Source organism: Mytilus trossulus, chromosome 5, assembly GCF_036588685.1.
Source record: "Mytilus trossulus isolate FHL-02 chromosome 5, PNRI_Mtr1.1.1.hap1, whole genome shotgun sequence".
Classification (NCBI taxonomy): Eukaryota; Metazoa; Mollusca; class Bivalvia; order Mytilida; family Mytilidae; genus Mytilus; species Mytilus trossulus.
This window is the reverse complement of record NC_086377.1, coordinates 40190018-40197606: the sequence shown is the minus strand read 5'-3', so window position 1 is coordinate 40197606 and position 7589 is coordinate 40190018. Positions and strand designations below refer to the sequence as shown.

Here is a 7589-nt window from a genome sequence, read left to right as displayed (position 1 = left end):
GTGAGGAGCCTGTATTTCATTTGTTCTCGTTTGATGTTGTGTCCAATATTTTATTCTAGCTCATTGTTTTGTACATGAAAAGGTATTCAGTTTATCGTTTCAATTCTTTTACACCAAAATTTTGCAATGTTTTTTGTCTTTTATAGCTGACTATGCGGTATGTGTTATTTTTAGAGGCTGTTCAATGCCTTATACTTGTTAATGTATGTGTCATTTGGACTCTTGTGAACAGTTGTTTGATTGAAAATTATACTACATCTTCTTTACTATATATACAAATAAATTTAACAAAGACAATAAAGGATGAATATTGAATAGATATAGGAAGATGTGGTGTGAGTACCAATGAGACAACTCTCCATCCAAATAACAATATAAAAAAAGGTAAACCATTATAGGTCAATGTACGGCCTTCAACACAGAGCCTTGGCTCACCCCGAACAACAAGCTATAAAGGGCCCAAAAATTACCATTCAAACGGGAAAACCAACGGTCTAATTTTTGACAGTACATAGTTTAACTTTTGTCGATGAGCAGCAATTCAGTAAACACTGTATACATAGGTTAGATACAGTTGAAAAGAAATACAAACACTGTTTTTTTGGGAGGTATAAATACACATCTACGTAAATTTTCTATTTAGAGATTGCTTTATCTATATATGACTTGATGTATATTTATTATAAGATTAAATTCTAACGTACCTATTGCCTGTCGATCTTTTTATTTTTGCATACCACAAAATGTGTGCTTTGGCTGTCCGTGGCCCTAACATGTTTATAACACACTAAGCCACTGAGATGTGTTTCAATTGAATATAATCTATAATGCGTGATTTTTTTTATTGATAAATGTTTTTGGTTTTAAAAGCTTTCAGTAACTGCGAGGTTGTTTTCAAATCGTACTCGTGTGGTATTTGACATGTGGACACAATGTGTAATGCATTTCTGTAAAATAATTTAATTGTCTACTTATATTTAGTAACAAATGTATCTTGTGTCACTATTTTTAATGTGTACAATCTTTGATAAGTATCAGGTATGACGATACATTTTCAAATCTGTACTCGTACTCTATGCATCACATTTATTAATTTTAATAAAATGTTTACTTCTGTACTCCTAACAACAACACTATTATGTAAAATTACCTGTCTACGTTGTTTATTCAACATTATTTTGTCCCAGGTCAGAGTTGTCTAATTGACACTTTCCCTAAATCGTTTAGGGACGCCATCACGAGTTGGTTGCCCGTGATGAAATAACCGATAATGGTATCGGATATGTTCCTAACGTCGTAACTTCAATCTCCTTCCCTTTCATGAATGTAACCTACCGAATTATGCTGTTAACCCAAATTTGTTATAACATGAACCACATGAAAGGTGCAATATGTGGAGCAGGACCTGAAGCACTTGAGATTACCTCTAGTTTTGTTGGGGTTCATGTTGCTTATTCTTTACTTTTCTATGTTTTGTCATGTGTACTTTTGTTTGTCTGTTTGTCTTTTTTATTTTAAGTAAGGCGTTGTCGGTTTATTTTCGATTTATGAGTTTGACAATCCCTCTGGTACCTTCCTTCCCTCTTTCATATAGAAACCTAATTTTTAATATTGTATTTATAATGTGTCATATATCAATCAAAATCGTTCATGTAAGATAACTTATGTTTATCTAGAATTCTTTTTGATCAATTTAGCTTTTTCAATTGATATTTTATAGTGTGTGTTGTGTTTTGTGATTTAACTACCTCGGATTAGGGTGAAAGTTATCACATGTTAAAAACTGTTGCATTTGAAAACAACGGTCCTACGTCTGGAGCCTGTTGTCACAAAACACTAAACCAACTATAGACAAGGTAAAAGGAGTGTTTGCACAAAAACAAAAATATCAAATTGATCTGACTACAACCCCGCAACATCCGAATATTTTCTATTCGTTTTGTTTTGTAAGTTCATCTAGTTCCTTAATTAATCGTGATGTTAACCAGTATGAACTATGTTTTTTTTTCTTTCTTAATAAAAACAAGACAAATTACATTGTTCACTTGTATTCAAACGATCATGTTAGTCTCCTACTTCAGTAAGTTGAGGACACTGAAAGAAGAATAAAAAAACTCATCATTTTACAGAAGTACACCATTTTAAATGAGATGTCATAATAGTTTGATAATTCGCCGTTTTAAAATCTATTGCCTTCTGTTTTTAAAGTGTACACAACTCATCAGTGCCACTCAAACGAAAAAAGGTAATGTGGAAAATTAAAAACAAAACAAAGAGCATTTAAGATTGACTCTTCCTTAATTAATGCCAAAGTACTACCAAGCTATTATATAAATTGGCTGCAGTAATCATATTATATCAAATAATTCATGTTTGACATATTATGCCATTTAAATAAATATGGATAATAAACATACGTTGTACAAGCTGTTCCGCACATGCTTCCAAGGAATCCGTGAACGAGTTTTTGGCATTCACTTGTGCAGAGATCTGGTGCCATACCTGAGTGGGCAAACACCTCGACTTGCTTCAATACACTGTCAAGTCCAAAAGTATCCACTGCAAGAACATAAAAGATTAAGAAAAATGATATGTATTACATTTTATTGAAGAACACGAAAATTGTAAGCATATTATACAACTATATTTGAAATGTCGTCGGATTTTCAGAGAAAATAACGTAAGAACATCTAAGATAACATTGTAGTAACTATCCTGGTACAAAATATGAATTAAAAGTAAGGACTTATGTATTGCAGTAACCCGTTTTCGAGAAGAGAAAACAAATCTCGTGTATGCATAACTAATGAAATTCTAAGTATCTAGTAAAACTAGTATGCCGCTAGATTTTTTTTTGTACTTTGCTTAGATTTGCATACATTATTTGAATACAATATAGTAGAAACTGTATAAACCAATCCCCCCGGGTGTTTTGTGCAATGTGTAAAAAAAGTCACACAATGTCTGCACTTTAAGAATCCGGAAACAACTCTTTGGGGGACCGTATGCATTCTGTTTCAAATTTAAATGTCTGTCCCTTTCCAATTGTCCATAATTTTTAAGTGGCAGTCCAGATTTCTCGAACGCTCATCCCGGATGACATAGGTTAAAAGACCTACATAGTGTTATTCATTTTGTGTTGTATCGGCCTTAATATGCTCGTTTATAATTGGTTGTTAGGGCAATATTGGTCAAAATCATGCGGAAAAGATCAAATAAAATGATACTTAGCCAAATGGCTAGAGTAGATGTCCGAATACTCATATTGAAAATGACTCATAAAAAACTGACAGGAGCAGTAATGATTGAAGAAATAATGACCCAAAATACTTCGGAATCACTGCATTCATTATTCAAATTAATACTTACAAATGAATCTTTCGTTGGGGGCACAGAACACAATTGGCAACAAAACCAAGAGAGCAAAGATGTATTTCATTGTTAAACTGCAATAAATTGGAATAATTAAATTATTTGTTCTCATGTGATGTATTGCTTAAATGGTAGACGGTGTTCCTTATGGGTTACTTTGCTTTAATGAAATGATTGATAAGAAAAAAAGTAGAGCAAAAATGACATTTATTGTTTAACTACATTATATTAAAATAATTTTAAAAAATGTATGTTGTGTTACATCACTTAAATGTTATGCAGTGTTCTTCATCGTTTACTTAGTTTCAACGGTAAAACAAATCATTAATGAAAAAACAATGTAGAGCAGAATTGTTCTTCAATGTTAAACTATACCGTCCGCAAAAAAGTTAAGCATCTATTTTTATTGCATCGATTTTTTTGGTTCATTTAAAAAAATCTGTTTATCCTAAAAAAATAGAAAATATACATGTAACAATAATGCTAACATATACCATAACAAACCATACAATTAACTTTTGTCACTTGAATGTTGCGTTCATAAAAATAGTGCAAATCAGAAACTGAATATAAGTTTCACAGTGATTTTATTTTTCTTCAACAATTAATCACCCACTATCATTAAAAGTCTCTCAATTGGTATGTTCGGCAAATTTAATGTGAATATTTCAGTCAAAAGGATGTGTAATCATCTCTCTTCCAGTATAGTTTCATAACACAGCGTTACACACTCTAGATAAGTCTTCTGAACTTTAGATGAGCAAATTATTTCTATTTATCAACAAATGCCCTCTAAAATTGCTAATATTGCAATTAAGATTTCTGACAATGGCATCCCAGACGTGTTCAATAGGGTTCATGTCTGGAGATATGGAAGGGCAAAATTGTAAAGTAAGTGTCAATGGCTGCTTGCGCTTTGTACCCAGTTACAATCCTTACCCTGTGTGGTCTTGCATTGCCGAACATATAGAAGGGTCTTGATGCAAGTGGATGATTATCAAAATGGTGGACTGCAATGTTCCTACCCTGCAGATAATGCATTCCCACCTTACAACAGTATGATAAGGAATACCATAATGTGACACCACCAGCAAAGTATGTAGTCGTTGTTGGAATGTTTTGGTTATAAGAAGTTTATGCCAAAATTCGTATTCTGCCGGCTATTGGCCGTTACAGAAACCAACTCTAATTTGACCATTAAACATTTTACTAGCTTCTCATCTTCCAACGTCGATGGTTTGTAGCCCTTTGAAATCTGATTATACGGTGCCTGGCTGTTAGGGGAGGTCCCTTGGTAACACGACGTGCTCTTATGTAGTCTCTATGACGTCGTCAGAACAATTGTCGAACACTAACACGACCTTCTGGAGGTCAATGGTGTCTATGATGTGGGAGTAAATGGGTTGCTTTTAGCATGTACAATCTAAAACACGATCGGTAATTAAGCGGGGTCTTCTGGACCTTGGTCTATCATTTATTGTTCCTGTGTCAACATGACGTTTAAAAATCTGACACTGACGGTGTGATTAACATAAAAATTGTTACCTATGCTCCTAGTGCTTCTATCGGCATTTGACATGCCAATTTCTTGTCAACGTTCAGTCACAGATAACTAACGCTTTGTCATGTTAAAGTTCAAATTTCACCTGTACGCGCAACAGTAGAAAGATTATCTAAAGGCATCAATACAGTGTATACGAGAAAGTGCTGATGACCTTAAATAAAAGTTGCTTTGCGTGTTTATTTTATTTGGTCGATATGGATCTTTTAGTTATTTTTGTGTGTTATAGGCAATTCATAACACCAAATACGCATATTTTTTTTTGCAAGAGTCAAAATAATATTGCGATTTATATTTAGGTGGTGTTTAACATTTGGCAGACTGTATACAATAGTTTAAAATGTTAAATCTAACTATTATCTTGTATTGCAATTTTTTAATGATAATCATAAAATAACGAATTAAAAGATTTAAATATAGAAAAAGTATTCAACGAATTACCGGACAGCACATTAATTCACGAATGTCAGTTTTGTTTGGTCACTAGTTGATTAATTGTCGATATTTGAATTATTTTGTTAGTTTTTTTATTACAATTGCAATTGTTCTTTTTAATGAAATTAAAGTAGTAATGCTTCAAAATTTATCGTTTATTTGAATTGAAAAAGGAAGATACAATACATAAGGTAAATTTCAAATCGATCTACGATGATTTAAATAACTTGTTTTTAAAATTGGAGAGTGCAGCTCATTTTTGGGATTAATCGTAACCAGGTCATTAAATAAACTCGTTCTTGTGAAAGTTGTGATTTCAACAATACTCGCTTTTTATCTCAATATTAGGCTGTTGGTAAAGCTAAAACAATTATCCGAATGAATCTATTAACATGTGCATCTTTTTAGTTTGTCTCATGTTTAAGGTAAGTTATTATTTGATTTATGTCTTCTTTTTTTTTTAACAATTTACAATGTATTATACCACGGATGTAAGGATATTAAAACCATATCATGCATATGGTATCCAACAAGTTGTCAAATAATATTATTACAATTACAATGACATGAATAACAATCACAAGAAAAAAAAAAGAAATATAATATGCGACAAAATGATATTTGTCCTAGGACCACTGTTATCACATATTTTAAACATAAAGTTGAATTGTAGTTAAAACATTGAAGATGAATTTTTAAGTTAACTTAAAACTGTACCTCAATGGAGAACACCTCCTTAAATATCAAATCAAATATTATATTACATTATTACGAGCCAAATATTTTTTGTCTCTATACACAATTCAACTTAAACCAATTTCAAATAAGCCTACAATTGCTAAAATACTTTACCGGGTTTGTTTTCCTGTCCTAGTGTTTCTTAGTGACAACTTCGACAATATATTCCGTCCCTTTATATAGTGCACATGTTTGTGTCTACATGCATACCAGCACGTGTTAATGAACTACATGAGAAAATGCAGCTGTGCATGTTACTGGGTCATTTTTTTCTTGATTACAGAACATTCGTTTATTACAATCAGGAGATGTGGTGTGATTGTCGTCGATTATCCAATTTTGTTCTAATAGTTACCTTCTGATTCAATTGTTGGACTTATAGGTCCAATACTGATATTTCTATACTTTTATAAGAACAATTTTGTTTATGTCCCTTGACGTTTAACGAAGTTGCGTTGTGGGTGTGTCTTTAATTAAGCTGTTGGTGAAATTAATAATTGTGCCCCCATTTCTATTTATAGATTAACAGATTAATATTATTAACGACTCGTAACAAGGCTATGTCTTAGGAATATATGAAAATATAAAACGTGTAATAAAAAAACCCGGTTTTCCAAGGTAAATTTTAGAACCAAAGTTCAAACATGTTGACAACTTCAAACATTTGGATTCGTCAACAAATACATTTTTGTAGTTTGAAGGATAGCAATAGTCATATTTCTTACTTAGAACATACATTTTCTGAAAATAAATGGCGGGTTTCAGTCTTTTTGTATACCAGTTGTTTATAGTTTTGTTTTATTTGGTGAGCAACCCGAGAAGTAAAAAAAGATAAATGTGGAGTTAATTTGGACATACATGTACAACACAACAGACTTACAAAATCAAACAAATTTATAAAATATGCTTGATTCTTTTTATTATCAATGTGTTATTGTAAAAGAACCTAGCCACGTTCACTCTGATAGATGTATTTCTATTGGTATGAATCATGTTTCAACTATTTGTATTATAGTTTATTAAAAGAAAATTCTGACGTCAGACACTCAAATAAATCAATGTGTTCGTAGATAGTCTGTGTTCTGTTAAATTGTTCCTTTTAAAATTGTTATACGATGATGACTGATGTATCCATATTTTGACTTTTATTTATCGTGGTTGTTTATTTAACGCATCAATGTAAGTATAACGGAATTTGATGAGACTGTCATTAAAGTGATAGGGTTAGCGTTAAAGAACCAGGTTCAATCCACCATTTTCCACATTTGAAAATGCCTGTACCAAGTCAGGAATATGACAGTTCTTGTCCATTCGTTTTTTATGCGTTTTGTTATTTGATTTTGCCATTTGATTGTGGATTTTCCGAATTGATTTTCCTCTAAGTTCAGTATTTTTGTGATTTTACTTTTTTCTTCTGTTGTACTGTTACGCCACTGTCCAAGTTTTGGAATCATCCTCTTAAATGTTTAACCCGCCACAACAT

The 7589-nt window shown here is 32.0% G+C and overlaps 1 long non-coding RNA gene across 1 annotated transcript; it reads right to left on the bottom strand.

The window, feature by feature from the left end:
- Positions 1-2032: 2032 nt before the first annotated feature.
- LOC134719646 (uncharacterized) lies at positions 2033-6361 on the bottom strand. The gene is made up of 4 exons (XR_010107645.1): positions 6221-6361; positions 3370-3446; positions 2418-2559; positions 2033-2094 (listed from the first exon to the last, which is right to left on the bottom strand). It is a non-coding gene; the product is annotated as an uncharacterized LOC134719646 (long non-coding RNA).
- Between the last annotated feature and the right edge of the window lie 1228 nt (positions 6362-7589).